This window comes from Electrona antarctica (genome assembly GCF_951216825.1).
Source record: "Electrona antarctica genome assembly, contig: scaffold_439, whole genome shotgun sequence".
NCBI lineage: Eukaryota > Metazoa > Chordata > Actinopteri > Myctophiformes > Myctophidae > Electrona > Electrona antarctica.
The window spans coordinates 1-21934 of record NW_027637937.1 but is presented as its reverse complement, the minus strand read 5'-3'; positions in this window follow the sequence as shown (position 1 = coordinate 21934).

Here is a 21934-nt window from a genome sequence, read left to right as displayed (position 1 = left end):
TCCTGGTATACAAGGTTGCTGAGGCTGGGGGCAGGATGGCGTGGCAAAGTGGAGGAGGTAACGCGTATTAATAGTTGAGCGTACAGGGGCACATTTTGTTGTTTTGGTAAGCCTGGTTTGTTTGGTTTTGGATAATATGGGTTCTTGGTTGCTAATTTGTGTTTTGTTTTCCTTTTAGATAATGTGGTGGAACCTCATTTTTATGGAGGGGGGTGTGACGGCCCTGCCCCCTCTGCCTCACTGTAGGCTAGCCGGCAGCCTCTGTGATGGCAGAGTGGAGCAGGCCGTCAGCCCAATTGTGCTCACCTGAGGTGGGTGGAGCTTAGGGCAGTATATAGGGAGCTCTCCTGGCTGCAGCTCACTCTCTCTCTGTCCTCCCTGCAAGCAGGAACTGCTACGGGTTGCCACCTGGCTCAAGGGCCTAACCACCCCTTTGTTATGTTTTGCACCAGTTCATACAACACGCACACACCACTCTCCACACATCCATACACTGCAAACATTACTGATAACTGATATCCTCACATCCCACCCTTCATTACTTTGCTATTCTTAATTTACTTTAATATAATAAATATCATTTAAAACGGTTACACTCTTGTGTGGACTCCCTGTTTTTGCCATGCATCCCCTAGTGCATGACAAAAGGGGAACCTCAAGTTCTTTCACCAAGCGACTGAAGGCCACATCGTACAGGTTTGCGTTACTCTTTCCAGAAGGAGGGCGTAGTAACATGAAGTTGTCCAAGCAATGTTTGTGGTAGGCTATGTCATTAGCAACCATGTCATGACCTTTCCCAACCAGTCTCAGAAGAATATCATCTCTATTCAAATGTCTAGCCTTTTCCTCAATGGACTTTTGACGACTTGTTGTGCTGACCTTATTAAATGTTGACCATTTTCCTTTACGCCGCTGCTTATTGCATATGACACAGGTCTTCTTCGGATTAAAATTTCCTGTCTTCTGTCTAGTGACCTTACTGCCAGGCTGTGAGCTGCTGCATTCTGGATCAGGTAAATCTGCTGCTTGAGCACTATCATCCGTACTTTCCTTCTGTTTCCGATTCTTCTCTGCATATTCATAGATTTTAACATTGATGTACAAATTCCGACATGCCTTCTTCTATCCATTTATCTGACTCTGTGAATTGGTTCAATCTCTCATAGACCTTATCCCGGCGAGCATTCATGGCATCTATCAATTTGGTTCTTGATGCGGATTGAATAAAAAACATGTCTTTAACAGCCTGTTTCTGACATATTATACACCGACTGTAATCAGTTAGTCGTCTACTATTTCCTTGTGTTAATGGGGCGCTGCCTTCTTTTATACTTTTATAACACAACATCTTGGATGGGAAAAGTGAAATTGGTGATCAGATAATAACAACAACAACAACAACTAGAAATTTGACTGGGTGCCTGCAGCTCACCAAGTCTGTGCAGCATTTCAGCCACGGACCACCATTTGATGACATTTAGCTCTCAGACCCTGTAAAGGTTAATTTGGTTACATGTAAGCCAGGTCTCCCCATTGACTTTCAATGGGGTATTTTGTCTAAGTTTATTGCACATTACGTTGCCACCAACATTCTAATGCTAACATGCTAACATGCTAATACTAACATGCTAATCCTAACATGCTAGCATGCTAACATTTTAATGCTAATATGCTCATGCTAACATGCTAATGCTAACATGCTAATGCTAACATGCTAATGCTAACATGCTAAGGGGTCCATTTGGTTTCGCTCAGGGGGGCGGCCCGGTTCTGGCGAGCCGCCCCACGTCCGAAACGGTTGAGAAATGACAGTTACGTGTTTCCCCGATTTTCTCCATTGACTTTCAATGTGTGTGTGCGTGCACGTGTGTGCATGTGCGTGCATGTGCATCCGTGTGTGCGTGTGTGAGAGGTGGTCAACTTGACCTTGAATCATTAACAAAGTATCATTTTCACCTGGGCTACTCTATGCAAATGCAAACACTATTGAAAGTTAAAAGCACACTGACTCTCAATGAGAGAACGTATGTCCGAATGCGATTTTTGTTTTCACCGTTTACGCCGTGTGCGATTGTGGTATTGGTACGATAAAAAACGTGGTTATAAGAGTGAGTTAAGAATTGTTTGTGATGAAAAAATTGCTGACTCATTCAGGTAGTTAACATGGAGTTTTATGACACATTATGATGGTACACCTTAGCCCATACGTAACCCATATGGGACACAGACATGAGTGCCCAGTTCTAACCCATGCCCACTTAGCCCATACATAACCTATATAGGACCCAGACAAGCATGACCAGTTCTAACCCATGCCCACTTAGCCCATATATAACCCACAAGGGACCCATACATGCATGACCAGTTCTAACCCACGCCCACTTAGCCCATATATAACCCACAAGGGACCCATAGATGGGTGACCAGTTCTAACCCATGCCCACTTAGCCCATACGTAACCCATATGGGACACAGACATGCGTGCCCAGTTCTAACCCATGCCCACTTAGCCCATACATAACCTATATAGGACCCAGACATGCGTGACCAGTTCTAACCCATGCCCACTTAGCCCATACGTAACATATATACTGTAGGACCCAGACATGGGAGCCCAGTTCTAACCCATGCCCACTTAGCCCATATATAACCCACAAGGGACCCATACATGGGTGACCAGTTCTAACCCATGCCCACTTGGCCCATCTGTAACCCATATCGAACCCACAATATTTGCCCAGTTCAAGCCCATGCCCACTTATCCCAAATAGAACCTACCTGGAACCCAGTATAATTGCCCAGTTCTAGCCCATGCCCACTTGGTACCCATAAGTCACGTGGACTGCGGTCACGTGTGTGTTATGATTTGTTATGATTGGTTTTGTTATGATGTAGTATAGATATATATATTTATTGGTTAATATTATGTATATATCTATATGAGGTAACTGGTGGTATTGTTACAGTTATATTGTATATATATGTTTAGACCTATCTTTGATATCTCTTATTATATATATATATAGCTATACATCCAGTAGACTTGTTATGAACCATATATTGGAATAGAGGGCGCCTTCTATTATTATATGTGTTCTATTCCATTCCAGGTTGGATTGACTGTGTTTACCTTGTAGTCACATCAACGAGGGGCCGGCTCTAGCCAAGCGTCTGATCAACGCTTGACTTCTTGATTGGCTGCCGGTCACGTGCACTCGATAGCCATGAGTGCACTGTCCTCTACATAGTCAGTCTGTGTCTGACAGCTCGGGGGGAATGTCACTAGGATCTTCCCCCGATCCGCTACTGCGTTGTGCCACGACTAACTGTTAACTACCTTATATTGTTTTGACCCATTCTGTTCCGCACACCCTTCGGAAAGGTGTTGTTTTCTTTATTGTATTTTGTTTTGTTTGAAGAGCCATTATTGTAAATATATTTCGTTTGTTTTATTATATATAGTTTTATAATAAAACTTCGCATTTGAGCATGGTTTCCTTGTTCTTCAGTCACATGTTACTTACTCATTTACCCCTAGACTTACAACAAGAACACATGCACCCCATATGGGGCCCACATGGACAGCTGGGCAGGAGGACCTGAATGGAAACAAGACTGCAAGGACTTTTTTTCAGTGATCCCTTTGGATCAGGCTGTGTTTGACTGTACCCTATACTGATTACATTTCTGCCAATAAAGTATTCAATCAATGAATCAATAGCTATTCCCCACTGTATTACACTGTACTATGGCTCCCCCTAATGACCGTTTATGGTACGTGTACCCTGCAGCTGCAGCAGAGCTAGTGAACATGCTCACAACTATGTGTGCCTCCGTGTTGTTGACAGTTCACACTTAGTGTCACGACTATGGTTGTGTGTGTTTATGATTAATTATGAGTGTTATGAGTTATGAGTTGTAGCGAGATTAGGCCTATTTATGATGTCAATTAGCCAGCAATTATATGTATTCTTGACTGAAACGAATCAAACGTACATGTAATTCCTATCTCCTTGCATATCATTAACATCCAATGAAGACGTGAGTTACGAAAATGGTTATATAAATGCTGTAATACGGTTCTCCTCAATGCAAAAGCAAATCAATGAACATAGACAGAATCAAAGAATAGTTCGGAGGTTGGTTTTGATTGTGCTATCAAAAGGAATATTTATTTTATCAAAAACGTGTTACAAAAGTTACTTTCCTTTGGTCAAGTTATAATCATACAATCAATAAACACATAGCAGGAACGAGCGCGTCAAAAGATATTTGGTTTGAGGCATGAGCTCACACCATGCGCGTTGAGAGAATACCTTTGTCAAGCCGGTGCGGTTTCGCCGTTGATAACCCGTCTAGAAGGTTGCAAGTTAATCAAGGGCAACTACACAAAGTCCGGGCTGATCAAACGTATCTCACAACTATAGCTTCGTTCGGTTTACAAACACATAGCAAGAAATGATAGAGTGAGAGAAAAGTTTAGAGATACACTTCTTCTTGTGAAAACAAGAGGCTCAAATGGTTGCTTGACTTTAAGATTTACGTTATTTTACTTCCCTGACAAAGAGAGAGCTCTTCCCTGAATCAAGTTGTAAATAATAAATCTAAATCAAACGAATGTCGTTCTGGGCTGGATGTTCTCAATAAACTCTCTGACCCACCTGTTTGATGAATTCCTCTAGGTGAGCCTCAGAGAATCTGGAACCTGGAGTATTAACGGAGTTAGGGTCCAGTTGCAGCGCGCGACAATAGAGTTGTCTTTTTCTCTTTAAGTTTAAGTATAACGAGTCGATCAGTGTTCTCATATGAAAACCCAATTAAGTACAGGACCGCTCTGAAAGTCCCTGGGCTTCAGATCTGTAGAGAGGTTGAGACTGAGCTCCGACGGGGTTGTAGCTTCTCCGTCGGGTCGTCTAACAAGAGCGAAACAACCGGCGGCAACTTGGCTGATGTGTAGCCGTCGGCGTCCGTCCTTCAAGAGCAGCGTGTTTTAGGTTTTACACGACTATATATTAAAACCCAGGGAAGAGCCAAAATAGGCGTTTTTCCCTTTGTCTTCCAGACTGGTTAGAACCGGTTCCTAAAACTGCTTAGTTTTTTAAGTCCATTTGGGGGTTTCTAAAAGGGGTTCAGTCACAAACCTTATCATAGCAACCATTTGTCTTCCTCTCTTTGAAGTGCACAGCACACGCACACACACACACACACACACACACACACACACACACACACACACACACACACACACACGAATCCATCAACACTTGTACTTTTCACACCTCAGTGTGATTAGCGCATTGAATTTGTCAGAACAACAGAAAGGCATTCAACAAATGCTGTGGCGTTTGGTGTGTGTATCTGTTGAAATATATGTATGTTTCAGCCGTGGGTGTATTTTAGTTTGACAATGAAAAGTTGGCGTGCATGTCTGTGATGCGCCTCGGCGGGCGTGCGTGACTGTGGGGCGTCGGGGAGTCTCTCTCTTCGGGTCAGTTCCTGGTCAAACGGTCAAATGTTGCGTGTCAGGCAACATCCTGTACCTCTACCTCTCTCTTACTGCTTGAACTTTCAAAGCCCCCCACCTTCTCCTGGCAGGGGTCGCTGGAAGGTTTAGATGTCATCCTTGACAGTGTTTACTCAACGTAAGCAGTAACCTGGAGTGTGTGGTGACTCAGTGAAAATATTCCCAGCAAGAGAAAGTGCCACCCTCCCCCCTGTCGTTTCATGTTCCCTTTGATTATACTCACTCAAAAGGAACTGGTGTGGGGGGGGGGGGGGGGGGGGGGGTTTGTGGCATTAACCAAATTGGCAAAATGTTAGTTCAACTTCCTGGCTCCCTCAGACTACAGAGTGTTATTTTGGATTTTAAATATATATATGTTTATTGCTAATATATATTTATATGTTGTTATAGTATATATATATATGTATATGGAATTATCTTAGATGTCTTCTAGTATATATACAATCTATACATGAGCAGCAGTTACGGTATGAACCCTGTATTAGACTAACTCTCCTCCCATGCAGTTGGATGGCCGAGTATGGGACTAATGGGTCGTCAGACAGTATGATTGTCATCAGCTGTGTGTCTGGGGTACTCCTGTTGGCCATGACCATGGAGGCCTGATCAACCTCCCCGATTGGCTGACGGTCACGTGAGGGAGCTAACGGCCGTAGCTCTCACACTACTAAGCTCATTCACCCCCAGACAGTCACTGGGAAAACATCTTCCAGGGTCTTTCCCCCATCCGTCGTACTACTGTTTAAACTAACTGGTTTTGCCTTATTTTGTGAAGTTGAACATTTTGGTTAAGAGACGTTATTCCCTTCGGAAAGGAATAACTTAGTTTTGTTTTGATATCCGTTTATTGTCTTTCCTTTTTAGTTAAGAGCCATTTATTGTACGTATTCCTGATTATATTCTTTATTCCACATTATTTGTGAATAAATCTTCGTATTAGAACTTGGTTTCCGTTTCTCCTTCATATGTTGCATTGCCTTTTACCTCTAGACAATGGGTTTTGTAACAGTTAGTACATATGGAAATATGGAATATACAATTGGATCTGGGTGTCTTTCAGCAACACTAACTCAAAGGTAGGAAGCAACTTTTCAATCTACTGCAGCTGTGTGGTGAAAATAAATGTTTTGCCTCAGTCTGCGAGTGGAGTTGCACTGCATATGCACAGCATGCGCCGCCCACCAACGCTGTATTAAAATACCGTAATCTCGGAAATCTGACGGTATCAACACCGTGGCTGTTACTGTCGCTTACCGAAATTCGGTATACATCGAATATATTCGGTATACATTCGGTATAGCATGCTTAGTCCAACGTCACGTTCTGCGGCTCTGGGTTACAAGTAAAGAAAAGAAGGTTAAGCATTTTCAACCCTTTGTCCCAATTTACTGTTGCTGGCACAAATGTTCAAAACGTTTACAAAATGTGTATGTGAATAACCAGGACAAATAAAATAAAAAAGATGCTCGTGTGTGTGACTTATGTTCACCTTGCAATTAATTTTCCTACAGTGAGAGGTGAGCAGGAAATCAGACAAGCGGGCACAATCTTGTGAAATGGTTGCACGCATTCTTGTCTTACACACCCCCATGGCCAGGCTGGAATTGCATTGTACTTTGTGGGCGTATTGTTGCTCCCCGTGTGAAAAGGGCTAAAGGCTGAGTGGAATTTTAGCATCACACACAAGTCCAAACGAAAAGTAGCTTAAAACAATAGCCTAACAAAAATAAAATGCACCAAGTCCCCCAAGGTGGGCCCCCTCCCCGGTGGGCTCTGACAACTCTGGCCAGCTAACAGGCCATATCTGTCACTGCAGCAGTCTGCATTGATTTGGAATGTAGGACTCCGATGAAAAAGTACAGACAGGAACTCTGTTTTAGGTGATGGCCATATGCACCAAGCATTACATATTAAACAAATTTCAACTCAGACCATAGAACTGGTCGAACAAATATCATGCATTTGATAGACTCCGAAACTGAGACGTAGATATAGATGTTTTTAAAATATGTGATTTGATTTTGAACACCTGACTATTGGATAGAAGTAGCATAATTGTAACCAATTTCTGATATAAATTAAGTATATTTGCTGGGGCAATTCTTGAGAAAAACATGAAACATTTTTAACGTATTTGGACAACATGGGTTGGGAAATCTGATAATAGGGACTTTAAGCAACGACTGTTTCAGGACGGCGACACTATGTGGAAGTACGGCTGCTCTGACGCCGTCGCAGTCGCAGTCAAAATCGTTAAGCAAACAGCCGTCGGCGACAGGTTCCCACCCCTTTTTGGTTCCCATGATGACGTGTCTATGCAGCACGTGTCAAACATAAACAAAGAGAACACCCCGCCGCGCGTCAGCTAACTTGCCGATAACTTGCTTCTTACATGGTCAGCAGTGGAAAGAGGAAGGTGCTGGAGCAATCTGTGTTATTCTAAAAGAGTATTAATAAACATGGTTATTATGACATATGAGTTTAGTGTTATTTTTTCATTCAGAGCATGCCAAACACATTACACAGCAGTGGAAAGAAAAATGTGATGGAGCAATCAGTGTAAATGTATGACAGTTTCTTTCAATAAACATGGTTATGACATTGGCATTATTTATTATTATTATTTTCGTTGTCAGAGTAGGCCTACGCCAAACACATTACACAGATGTGTCCATGTAGGCCAACAAATTGGCTGATCTAATACAGGTGGCCAAAATGACTCACATGTATTGCATTTATCAATCAAGCCCAAAGCATATATGGCCTACCCAACAAACACATTCAGGCCTACTACTACAACATGTCCTTCAGGCATGCGAGAGAGGAGCTGCTGTATGCCCTTGACGACAAGGTTATTTCAGAAGGAGTTAATTTTATTGTATGATCTAAATGTGACCGGTGTCAAAATAGGTTCCTTTTTTATTTTTCTGTTCCTTAATTTGTTTTGCATTAATATAATATTGTATATCCGTTCAGTGACTTATTATGATCTTTCCTTATACTACCGCTGTCGATTGGATATATGATCCTGTATGTGTGCAAGTATGACGTCAGCGTCATTAACTGACAGCTGTCAGGCGTGGGGAACGGAAGAGGAGGAGTTTTCTATTAGGAACATGACTTTTTCCAGTATAAAGAGACATGGAGAAGGGAAGGATGTATGTGCCGCTGTCTGTGTGGAAGTGACAGGTGACAGCCCGAGAGGAGAGCCGGGAGCATTGAAACGGTACCACACCATTGAGCGAGTCGGAGAGAGACACTCGCTGTGTGGGCCCACTGTTGACTGAGAGAGAGAGAGAGAGAGAACCGGAGAGCTTGTATCCTGTGACCAGAAGCTGTAGCTGTGACGGCCCACGAGTCAGAGACGTGGAGGGTGTCTTCAGAGAGCTGATACCATTCAACCTCGGCGGGCGGTTTACGCTGCCCATTGTGTGTGAGTAACATTCTATCCAGCGCTAGTCTATTCCACCCTTTCCGTGTGCTACTGTAGCTGTGAATCACTGTGGAACAGAGAAACTGGCCTTTGCCTTGTAGGCCTATTTGCAGATCCATGATGCATTGAAGTAGACGAATATGATGATGAATGACCCGGAAGGCTCCCCTTGCTGCTAAACAAAAACTGTCTATCTGAACCTAACTCTTGCACATTTTGTACTGAACACTTTTAAGAGGAATTATTATTTGTTTTGTTATTTTGTTCTTTTTGGTAGTTAGTTTTAGGATATTTTAGCTCAATAAACATTGTATTTTATGGCATTTTAGTAGCCCCTGTACCAGGACAATAATCAGTCTCTCTCTGCCTATTAATGGTTTTTGCTCTCTTACCTGGTAAAATGTGAATCTGTGTGTGTCCTTGAACAAACTGAAGCTAAGAATATAATGACAAAAGAGTTTCCGTTTCTCTTCAATTAAATATCGGATGGCGTAGTCCCAGGTTTATTCACTTAATAGGGTTTTACAACATTGATATCTTTCGCACTTTAAACAGTGCAACTCAAAAACACCTCGGGTAATTTAGATCTGCCCTGCTCAACATACCCACGGTTCTGTCTGGATGACATGACAGATGACGAGTGTCTGTCAGAATTCAGAGTCAGAAAGGCTGACCTACCAGTGCTGAAGATTCCTGGGCAGTTCACCTGTGCTCAGCGAAGCGTAGTGGATGGGAGGGAGGGCCTATGCATGCTGCTGAAGAGGTTGGCATTAGAGTTCTCATCGGGCCCGAAATTTGAAGCCCGGCACGGCCCGGCCCTAACTGGTTCAGCCCGAAGCTCGGCCCGACCCTAAAGATTTCCATAATGTTAGGCCCGAAGCCCGATGAAGCCCGGGAAAAAAAAAAAAAAAAAGAACGCCACTTTAATGCATGGCCAGCGCAGCGGCGTGCGCCGTCAGTGGTTCAGTGTGTGTCTGTGTGAGAGTGAGAAAGGAGTTCAATGGACTTATCGCCGAAATAAAGGATTTATGTAGCTCACGTTAGACTGTTAATGTACCATTTCCATATCATTCTAATGGATTCCATTTCCAGTGGTGGTGAGTAGCTCCCCTTAGTTTCCTCTGAAGTGAAGCAGCTATGTCCAAGACCCCAAGTATTGTCCCCGTTGCGTTCGGTGTCCAAAAGAACAAACATAGCCTACAAAGTTTACAAACCATCCACGCACCCGCTCATGGCGTGTCTCGACAGCTTAGAGATCTGTTATTTTAAATCGGGCACATATAACGAGCGCCGCCGCACTGAGGGACGGCGGTTATAATACTAATCATTTTGTAAATCAAATAGCCTGTAGCCTGCAGTGGACTGTAACATTGCGTGGTCATCATACACTACAGAATTATATGGAACGGTTGGTGACTATATGACGTTGATTAGCTGGCCTAATGATTAGGTTATTCATTTCATCGCAGCCAGCTGGGTTTAACGAGATGGCTCAGTGCAACTGTGCAACTGTTTTCGTCATGTTGCAGTCACACGATAGCTGAATCAGATATCGTGTGATAATCCGATTGATTTATAAAACATTTAGCATATGAACTGAAGCTCATTTGGTGCGCCGCAAACCAGAGGCCAGCCAGCGGTATAAACAACCACCCCACCGTTCACTTCTCTCTGCTCATGCCTGCGCACTGTGCGCAGTCAGTAATCCAAGCCCCCTGCCTCCACTCCTCCGTCTTCCTCCTGTCACAATTAAGTGAAGCCCTCTTTATAATAAATACATACTTGTAGGCAGTATAGCCTACACATTACACAAATAACAGAATTGCTATTTTTATTATAATAACATTCTTGAAAAAAGGAGAAAGAGAAAGAAAAAAGAAAAAATCACGGAAAATCACAGAGCCCGAGGCTCGGCCCGGCCCGACTAATTAGCATAATGTTTTGGGCCCGGCCCGGCCCGAAAATGTCGGGCCGGGTCGGGCCGGGCCGGGTTCGGGCAGAAAATGAGAACTCTAGTTGGCATACCCTTGTCGCTACAGTGACATGATGTCACGATGCTGACCGGATCCATGGGATGGGGGCCCCACTCAATAATTGTTTTGGGTTCATCGATGGAACTGAGAGAGCCATCTCCAGACCAGGCCGGTACCAGCGCATCCTCTACAAAGGGCACAAGCGGGTCCATAGCCTGAAGTTCCAGTCAACGGTCATAACAAACGGGCTGATGGCCAACTTATATGGACAGTTGGTAAGTCTGCATACAGTACATAACCATTTGTATTCACACAGTATATTTAAATATTCTCGGCATATTCACATATTTACAGTTGGCTAATAAGCCAACATGGATAGCCTTGCCAGCCAGGTTGGTGACCTAAGAGGGGCTGGCTGGCCAGGCTACAATATGGACATCATGGAGCAAATGTTCATTATGATCATTACCATACTTTGCTAATGTTATTCCTTTGGATCTTTTCAGAGGGAAAGAAACATGATGCTGGGATGCTGGCAGATTCTGGCTGGTTACCTGTCCTGGAGCAGTATGCAGTCTCCCCTAGTAAGAAACAAACAAAAGCCTACTACAATAATTCATTACATAGCTGAATCTCATAGACTCCTACACATACCTGCATTCACAACCTTTATATGTAACATAGGCACTGAATAGGTCACTATAAGGATGTGGTGTATGGTGGTGGTATATGGTTTATTAAAAAAAGTCTAGTTAACTGTAACCTTTCTGTTCTATTCAGCTGGTCAGAGGATGTGCATCTACGGGGACCCGGCCTACCCTCTGCGCACAAATCTCCAGGCCCCTTTCCGCAATGCACAGCTCACCCGTGACATGATGCTATTCAACAGGGCCATGAGTGAAGTCAGGGTGTCTGTGGAGTGGATTTTCGGGGACATTGCAAATTATTTTAAGTTAATAGATTTAAAAAAGAACATGCAAATTGGCCTCAGTTCTGTTGGAAAGCAGTACATGGTGTCGGCTCTACTCCGAAATGGCCTTACTTGTCTGTATGGAAATCAGACGTCTCAGTTTTTCGGCCTTGACCCACCAAATGTGAAGGATTATTTTGCATAGGCTGTTTCTTTTTTCATCATCATCATAATTTATTTAACTCACGACCATGATCACATGGTTTGGAGCACAGATTAATAAAAGTATACAATCAACAGTATACAATACATTACATGATATACATCGACATATCGAAAGGCTTTCCCTATTTGTACAGCGGAAGAACATTTTTCAGAAAAGCACCCAATTTATAGATTACTTTTTGTGTTTCAGATTTTAGTAATGCAATTAATTTAAACATAGAAGGGCGAGTAAAAAAATAAATTGGCAAGTATTTTTGCCTGAAATTAATAATGCTAGTATTCTTACATTCCAACAAAACATGGTACTCATCTCCAATTCTGGCTTCATTACATAGGTTACAAATCCTCTGACTTCTTTCCAGTCCTTTATCTACCGATGACCTTTGGAATTCTTGTGTTGTTTAGCCTAAAGTTGCAATTCTTGTGTTGTTTAGCCTAAAGTTGCAAATAGCCTGTCTTTACCCTGCCTTCTTTGTTCAATTTTGTTTCATTTAACAAATGCCACAATAAAATATAATTGAATGTGAGCATCAACCTGTTGTCATGAACCTGTTCTTGTCATCTGACAAATTTACTTGACTGGAATGACTCAACAGGTTATATTGTAGCAATTGGACCATGCATGCCCACAGAAAAAATACAATGTTTAACAAAAACATAGCAGAAAAATAAAAATCACATTATGGGATAAAATAAATATTCACAAAACATTCTGCAGTAATAGTATAAAAATAAAGATAAAGAAATAATATTTCAGTCATGAAAAAAGAAAGGCCTACAACGGGCGCTATTTTTTTAATAATGTGGCTCATGAGGTTGAGCATGGCCTGCCCTTGCTGCTGCTTGCTGCTGCCTGCCCTTGCTGCAGCAACATGGCCATCATCATCTGCTGTTGCTGTTGCTGCGGCATATTTGTTAAGACATTAGTTAGCTGACCTTGCTCGGTCCTCCTGAGCTCAACCTCTGCCCTCCTTATCTCCATCTCCTCCCTCTTCAGCTCAAATTCCCTTTATTTTACTCCCATCTCCCTCTCACTTTTCTCTATTAAATAATTTATGGTTTCACTTCCATTTTGTCGTCTTCTCTTCCCCTCACTCGTCCCCTCCTCGTCTTCACCCGTCCTTTTACGGGTTTCCCCCAACTTCTCCATGGCCCTCTTCCTCACTTCCTCGGCTGTGGAATAGATTAATGAAAAGAAACATTACTACCAATTTTAAATCCTGGTGTGTTCCCTCCCTCTTTCAGCCCCCCGGGAAACGCCCCCGATCCCCCCGTGTCCGGGCGGTTGGACAGGGGCTGAAGGGGAAACCCCTCACTGCCCTAATGCAGCAGTATCCCTCCAAGAGGACCTCTTGGAAGACTGATACAGAGGACAGAGCAGAGGACACAGCTGAAGAAGACCATATCAGCATTTCATCTGCAAGCTCGGGGGAAGGTAAGATCGAATCAAGTACAACTTGTAGTTCCCTCTCACCTATCCCAGCCACTGAACTTACCTTTTTGTGATCCATTCCTCTTTCTCTCGACAGACATGGCTGAAAAAGACATGGCTGAAATGGGAAGCTATTGCCCGGTGTGCAAGTTGAATGTCACCCATGTAGACAGGCACCTCATCAGAGTTCACCACACAAAAGCAAAATCAGAGGAACAGAAAATCCTCCTGTCTTTTAGGTAAAGACCGGATCGCCCTGGAGGGGGGGGAACTTCCAGTGTCCCCTCTTCAAGGACCGTGGCTGCGCCGCTGTCGTGGGCCACCCAAAGCATCTTTGGGTGGCCCACTTGTAGTTCCCTGCACACGGGCCACGTGCAGAGAGCCCTGCACGGCAACCGCCTGCTATCTATGCCAGACGGTCTGGGAAGGCTTCGGAGAAGAGGCGCCATCAGGAGCCTGAACTGTCAACCTCCTCAACAAGGAGATCATACACTGCATCGAGATTCAAGAAGGCAAAGGGCAGTGCCAGCTTCATCCCCTCTGCCATTATGCTCCTTAACAAACACAAACCCCCAATACCTGATTCACCTCAACTGGACCTGCTTGCCAGTGCCCCCGGTGCGCGCACGCGCACACACACACACAGATGAACTGGACTGAGCGCTGATAATGGACATGCGTGCACGCACGCACGCACACAGTATGAGTGTTTTGTGGTGTGGAGAGAGACTTTGCTTTCTTTTAAATAGCTTTAAAAAATGTAGAATTATTTTACTAGTACTTTGCTGGGTGTTTTATTGTATAATTATTTATTGTCCTGTATGTATTGTCCTGAATGTATGCATTGACCTGAGCAAAACAATTTTCCCTTGTGGATAATAAAGACATCTAATCTAATCTAACTCCCCTCGGGGTGTTTTGGATATATCTAGCTACTTCCAAAATGGCACGGAGCAATCTTGATATAGAGACACACGGGGACTACAAATTTCACACCCCCAAATGAGACAGCGTCCCCTCCCCACTTCTGGTCCGTTAGAACGGCGTACTGCAGGCCAGCCCATAGAAGACCATTGCAATTCAACTGTAGTTAGCTTACTTTTAAAATGTAACAAAATGAACTGAAGACTATATTGATTTGAATAAAAATATGTTTCCATATGTATTAAGTGTCTTTGTCAACATATATTTTTGTTTTCTCAATAGAGGATGTATTTCACATTTAATTTACCACTTGAATGAGTTACCCATAATGTTAACGGAGCAGAGGGTAGACGGCAGACAGAGAACCTGTCGTTTAGTTTTATGCCCGACTAGTCACTACCCAGGGCAAGGAAGGACACAACACAGGGCAGCTTTCTTAAGTAGACTGTGCAATTCCTCCATGTGCAAGGAATAACACAACATATGACACTTTACACAGGAAAGCAGATAGCTCCCCACTGTCCGGACAGAAGCTCTTTTTGAGTTTGTGGAGATGACTGATTTATCCTGTTGTGCCTTGATCAAGTCCATGCACAACAGGTGCGCAGCAACACCCAGCTCTGAGTCCAGTTCTAGTTTGACTCAGGCCAGGTGTGACTGCTTAAATCATCCTCCATCTCACAGTGATATTGTGTAATTGTTGACAAAATGTATATACACAATGACTGTGTGGACCTGTTGTCTTGCATTTTGACTTGTAGGGCCTATTTTGTATCTTGTATTTTAGGCCATATTGTTTTTTAGTACTTAATAATAATGAGGACATTGTCATGTGTTGACCAATCCGAGGTATAGCACAGTTAAGATACCGATCACACATGTGGAAACATGCGTGCCTCCTATAGTCTTTTCATTAGGGCTTTTTTAGATTTGTATGTACTCTTGTATCTTTTAAGTGTTTTCTATGTCTTTTAATTGTTTTGTATGTTTTGTCTTTTTTTGGCTTCGGCTGTATAAAGTTTGATTGATTAAAGTCCAGCTAAAATGATGGATCATGGACAATTAAACGTGAGCATTTTTATTTTATATATACAGGCTAATTACAGGTTTTATTAGTGTCTTGCATTTCGTCTTGTAGACAATTTTGTATCTTGTATTTTAGGCTTTTTTTTCTTGCAATCTTGGTCTTGTTGCACTGGCTCTTTGGTTTGCCCTGTTTCATGTTTGGGGACTACGGAAGGAAACTAGCATCATTGCTAAATCCGGCATATTTACATTACATTGTATGTGTAGTGTTCATTAGTATTGCTGTCCCGTCCAAATAAACCAAAGAAATAAACAAAGTCAAGTCTATGAACATGGATGTTTGTTTAGGACACTAAGACGACATAAGATGTCGAGTGTTGGATCTTGTTGTGTGTTGAAGAGAAGAAGCAGGATTGTTGTTTCAACGTTTTCCCAACAGCAGCAACAAACTATTGTAAGGCCTGTCCTCTGTCAGCCTGGCTGGTCAAACTGAGGAAGTACAGTGTGACTGAGTGACTGATGGCGGCGGTGGCAGTGGCGTCTGCTGCTGCGACTTCAGCGAGATCTAAACCCCAGAGATATACTGCTGCGGATGGCACAATAGTAGTGGAGGATGAATTCCTTAATTTCCTGGTCATTAAAATGAAAACGATGGGCCAGGATGAGCTTATATTGCTGACTACAAGCCACTTTTCATCTGAGTGGATTGCAAGCGCAAAGAAACTCCTGTTTGAACTATGCCCAGAAAGCAATAGGGGAGCAATAGTACTCTACAATGTAAAAAGTTGCATTGGCCTAATTAACGAGCCTCGTTTTGTGTCATACCATCTAGATCAGGGGTGCCCACACTTTTTGACTTGAGAGCTACTTTCAAAATGACCAGCTCAGCAAGATCTACCCACCAAATCAATTATTATACCATTGCTGAAAATAGTTTAAATATGTACCTGAGGGGGCTACGGAATAGTAGAGTTCGTGTTACATTCTGTACAGTATAAGACAAATGCACTTGGAATATAGGGGGAGATTTTTTTTTCTTTAGGGGCATGTCATGTGATCTACTGGTAGATCGTGATCTACCTTTTGGGCACCCCTGATCTAGATGAACTGCCACCTGTGTCTTTTAATAGCATTGACGTCTCATGTCTGCTTGCTAAGATGGAGAAGCTAAGTGCAGATGTTGCTATTCTGAAGCAGGGAATGGCTATGCAGGTTAACGTTTCTGATGAACTCCGTAGTGTGTCAGTGGACCTAAACCAGCGGCTGTGTGTGGCTGAGCATGGTTTGGTGAGAGGGGACGTGTCCGCTTCAAGTTCAACTCGGACCGATAAGGATATCCCTAATCAGGGCAAAGGTAATGGAAGAGGAGCTGGGCAGCAGCACAAATCCCCGCTGGCTCAACGACAACGTCAGATGAGTTGGAATACACTGGCCAGCGCCGAGTGCCCTGAGTCTGTGGCTGAGAATGGTACTGCCGCTACAGCGGAGAGAGGCGGTGATGCCGCTGCATTGCCTGCATGGAGCACCGTGGGCTAAGCGGGGAAGCCGCAGCCACCAGGCTGCCGGAGTAGGCCTGCCTGTGCAGCCCAAACGCAGGCTGGATCCTCGGCGAGACAAGAACGTTGTTGTTGTCGGGACTGGCCCTGGAAGTAACATCCAAACGGTAAAGACAAAGCTGGTGAGTGTATTTGCCACAAAGTTAGAAGCACACACACTGACAAACTATTTGAAAGACAAACTCCGTCGCGATGTAAGCTGTGTAAAAATTGACACCGCACAAAGCAGATACAGCAGATACAGAAGTGGAAGAAATGTACGATCCGGCTTTGTGGTCAGATGGTGCTATGGTGCGGCGCTTCTATGAGGCACGTAAACCTAGGACCACCGCTGCCCCCGGAGGGGCCAGGGTGGTGGAATCGGTGGTGTCTGCCACTCATACGATTTGACAGTTTTATTTATCATGAGAGTTGTGTCATATAACACACGCGGCCTGCGTCTGGGACAAACTGCAGCAGACAAGGCGCGGCGTCTGGCTGTAGACAAACTCCTTGAGGTTACAGACATTTTATGTATACAAGAAACGTTTCTTCCTAAACAAGACTTGGACAAGCTTAATTCTGTTAACAGTAACTTCCATGGGGCTGGGGAGTCCACAACTGATTTAAGCTTGGGACCTGTGCAGGGCAGAATACCTGGAGGTGTAGCTATATTGTGGCATAAAAAACATGATCCACTGATAAGTGTATTAAGAATGGGGGTAGACTGGTGCATAGCTATCAAAGTTGCCTTCAATAACAATTTAAACAGTTTATAATTGTAAATGTTTACACCCCATATGAAAGCCATATTAATGAGGATGTTTATCTTGAAAAACTTGCTTTCATAAATGCCTTGAAAATGAATATACGTGTATCTATGGGAGATATGAATGCAGATATCAGTGATGGAAAGTCTTTGGTCGGCATCTGATTCAGTTCTGCCATGATAATAAGTTAATACTATCTAGCAGGGTCCTGCTGCCAGCTACTAGCTCCACATAAATTATGTCAGTGAGGCCTGGAATACAACGTCTTGGTTGGACCATGAGCTGATGCTCATGACTGTGTGGAGCAAATGGAGGTTCTGTATGGGCTGGCAGCAACAGACCATATGCCTGTTTCTATTTTACTTAAGGTGGATAATGTACCTGAGTTGATCTCTAAAGATAACAACAAGCAAGGTGGTAAACTGCAGTGGGCTAGGCTCTCAGAGGATGACTTGAGGTCCTATCTGGAATCTTGAGAATATTGAACTCCCGTATATTCTCTGTGACAATATTAATTGTAATAATCCTAAACATAATGAACTGTGCATAATGTATGAAACAATTATAAATGGTCTAAACAAGTCTAGTAAGCATTCTCTCAGAAAAGGGGTAGGCTAATCTGTATAAACTCAGGCCGGGCTGGAATGAGCATGTGGAAGAACTTCACCAGCATGCCAGGGAACCTTTAAAATATGGGTTAATGCAGGTAAACCAAGGTCTGGTCATGAATGTGACTCTAAAAAGCAGGCTGTGGCTCGGTTCAAAAGCACGGTGCACTTTATAAAGAGGAACGAGCAGACCTTGAGAGCAAACTCAATGGCCAGAAAGCTGCAGAAAAAGGATGTCTTTGATTTCTGGAAAGAAGTCAAGATTATAAATAGTAAAATACCGTTGCCCTCTAATATTGACGGGATCACAGGGAGTGCAAATATTGCAGAATTATGGAAGAGTCACTACAAAGACCTTTTTAACTGTGTTAAAAGTGATGATTTCAGTGTTGGTGTTGTTTCCCTTGAGAATGTGGTTATTAGACCTGATGAAGTAAGATAAGCTACAGAGAAACTAGCTCTAAATAAGTCCTGTGGACCTGATCAGATAACTGCTGAACACTTGAGATATTCCAGCCACAGGGCAGTATTATGCGTGTCTTAAGTACCAGGTCTTATTACTTAATTTAAGACCTGGAGGCGTGGTCAATGCTGTTTGGCCACTCAGAATAGCCAAATGGCATTGATCACGCCTCCAGGTCTTAAGTTAAGTAATAAGACCTGGTACTTAAGACACGCATAATACTGCCCACAGAGTCTCTGTTTTACTTGCCCTGTGCTTCTCTGGAATGATGATGCATGGAATACTTCCTGACTATATGCTATCAGTCCTGCTAGTCCCAGTAGTCAAGGAGAAAACAGGGAAGATCTCCAGTATTGACAACTACAGGCCTATTGCCTTAGCTAGTGTGTTGTCAAAGGTCTTAGAGAGAGTACTACTTGAAAAGATGCAAGAGTATATTGTCACCACTGATGAGCAATTTGGATTTAAAAGTAAACATGGCACAGACATGTGTATATATGCTCTAAAAGAGGCTGTCGTCAAGTACAGTAAACATAACTCCACCATGTTCACGTGCTTCCTGGATGCTTCTCGTGCCTTTGACCGTATTAACCATGGGAAACTGTTTGCTAAGCTACGAGAGAGAGGGGTTCCTTCTTATTTAATACGTATTTTACATTTTTGGTACTCCCATCAAACCATGCAAGTTAGATGGGGTGATACTATATCTGGGCCCTTTTTAGTGACTAATGGGGTCAAACAGGGTGGGATTTTATCACCTGTGCTTTTTAATTTATATATGGACAAACTCTCTACAAATCTCAGAAAGTGTAAGACTGGCTGTATGGTAGGAGAGAGGCTCGTTAACCATCTAATGTATGCAGATGACCTGGTCATCATGTCTCCCTGCTCTGCTGGCCTACAGCAACTGCTGAATGTGTGCTCTGATTATGGACTGTTGTTTGATATTAAGTTTAATCCGAAAAAGAGTGTAGTCATGATCATGAAAACTAAGGAGGATCGAAAGGCAACATTTCCCTCTTTTTATCTGGCCAACAAGGTGCTCAATGTTGTAGACAAGGTCAGATATCTGGGTCACATCATTAGGGATGACCTCAGTGATGATGATGATGTACAGAGACAGTATTGTAAATTGTATGCACAAGCCAACATGTTATCTCGGAAGTTTTATATGTGTACTGATGGTGTCAAGATAGCCCTTTTCAAAGCTTACTGTACACCACTGTATGCTACCCACTTGTGGTGCAGCTACAGTAAGGGTAAATATAATAAGTTGAGGGTGGCATATAATGATGCTCTCAGAATCCTGCTGAGACTCCCGAGGTGGACAAGTGCCAGTCATCTGTTTGTAAACAGTGGTGTTCTTACTCTGGATGCTGTTCTTAGGAATCTAATGTACAGTTTTATGGTGAGGTTGAATGACTCAAACAATGAAATCATAATGACTTTGGCCATGCCCAAGAAGAGCAGCATCAGGTACTCCTCTTGCTTCTGGAAACACTGGAGAGAGTGTCCATGTTTTTTAGATTTTTGTGTCTTTGTTGTTGTTTTTTCTGTTGTATTGTCCCCTGTATTGTTGATTGTTATGGACCATGTAGTCTGAAATAAAGATTGATTGATTGATCATGTGGCCAATATAAATACAGTCGGCACAAGTGGGATTTTGTTTGATTTTGTGCGTGCCCCTCCCATGATGTCATGTTTGTGTGTGCTCCCAAAGGATTTCACACAAGTGTTTAAAAACTATATAGGCTACAGGTATATTGGCCTTTTTATCCTTCAATACAGCACCAATGCTATACTATTGAAAATATGGACAATTTGTTTTGGAAGCCTGTGTGAGCAAAAAGAAAAAGACCTGGCTTTTTTCTCTTGACCTACTGTAGTCTGGACCATAGATATTAATACAATGAGCTGTCTTGTTGTTCTTGAACTAGTCTGGATGGCCATGCAGACTTCTACTATTTTAATGTAGACGCCATGTTATTTAGTTAATTGTTTACCTAGCCTATGTTTCAATGTACAATACATATTTGTATTGTTTAGAGTAGACTGACACAAGGCTTTACTTTACTGTTCCTAGTTCACTGAGGCAATAATTATTTGTCTCTGCATTCCATGCATGTTTACTTTGCTTATTGTAAGTTAAGATTACAATAAGTTTGCTAAATGTCAAAATGTAAATTCAACCCAACCAATCTAATCTGCTCCGTCAGCATGGGAGCAGACTGGGATGTGATCAGGAGCAATCTGACATCATACAATTTGACAGTTTGTGCCTTTTTGTTCCTTCACTGTAGAATAAAGGCAAGAATTGTACTATTGTGTACAGTTTTAAAAACTATGTATTTTTCTTTGCTCTTTCTGTAAATATGGTATGAGGGGGTTTCTGAACAGCGTTCACTTGTTCAGCGTATCTCAGAAAGATTGTATTTAGGGCTGTCCTGAATATTAACTTCAGTAGGTGCGGTTCCATTAAGCCTTTGCGAAAAAAGGAAGCGTATGTTCATTAAGTTGAAAAAAGAAAAGCGAATTGTCGGTGTTTCCATTAAACTGATAAAATGCGCATATGACATAAGTTCATGAAATATGCAGTAGGTTGCACTGTTTTGCCAGTAAAGTGAGGCTCATGTAAAGTAGTCCTAATCGATGTTCACACCATTGATTTGATGCGCTGTGTGTGTAGGCTACTGTGTGCTCTCAGTTTAACGGACGGGACCCCATATAATGCGCTGTAATCTGATCCCTGGTCAGCGGCTGACCGACCTGCTTTCACAGTATTGACGACACCTACAGTCAAAGAACGTAGGCTACAAAGAACGATTTGTTGTGTAATGCTTGTCTTAATATATTCGGGGCACATGTAGCCTATATGTCACGGGACTCTGTAATGGCGGTTTTAGAATGCCAATTCTACTATTCAATAAGAACTATAATTGTATTCCATTCGGTCAAATAGGATGAGACAATCATTCACTACGCAGTCAAACCAACCAACAGCTGTCAATCTGACAGCTGTCACTATTACCTCTACCTACTTGGGTGTGTTCTCAAATTAGTTTGTTTCCTGCTTGCCTCCAACTATCTCCCATTTAGAGCAGTCTTCCTGTC